We start from the raw sequence: 316 nt of genomic DNA on the forward strand, positions 1-316 counted from the left end.
GTGCTGCTCCGCGTCTCTTGCTCGTGGCCTGCGTGGAAGTGGGATGGCTTCTCCCTCTACCGCCTTCTCCCTCAAAGTAGCCCCAGGGGAGGTTTGTGGGTACAGCTGACCCCCGAAAGGGGGTGAAACATGAGTGTGCGTCAAGTGATGGGAGCCTTGATTCTCGGCTGTGCTGAGCCTGAGGCTGTTACCCCTTCAGAAGTAGAAAATAAACCGGGGTGGGGTGGCTGGTTGCCTGCGTCTCAGCCGCTCCTGTCGTGCCGTGATGGGAGCCATCGGGAGGCCGGGGCCCCCCCTCCTTCCCGGCGACCGCCGG

This window comes from Phaethon lepturus, unplaced genomic scaffold (genome assembly GCF_000687285.1).
Source record: "Phaethon lepturus isolate BGI_N335 unplaced genomic scaffold, ASM68728v1 scaffold22772, whole genome shotgun sequence".
Classification (NCBI taxonomy): domain Eukaryota; kingdom Metazoa; phylum Chordata; class Aves; order Phaethontiformes; family Phaethontidae; genus Phaethon; species Phaethon lepturus.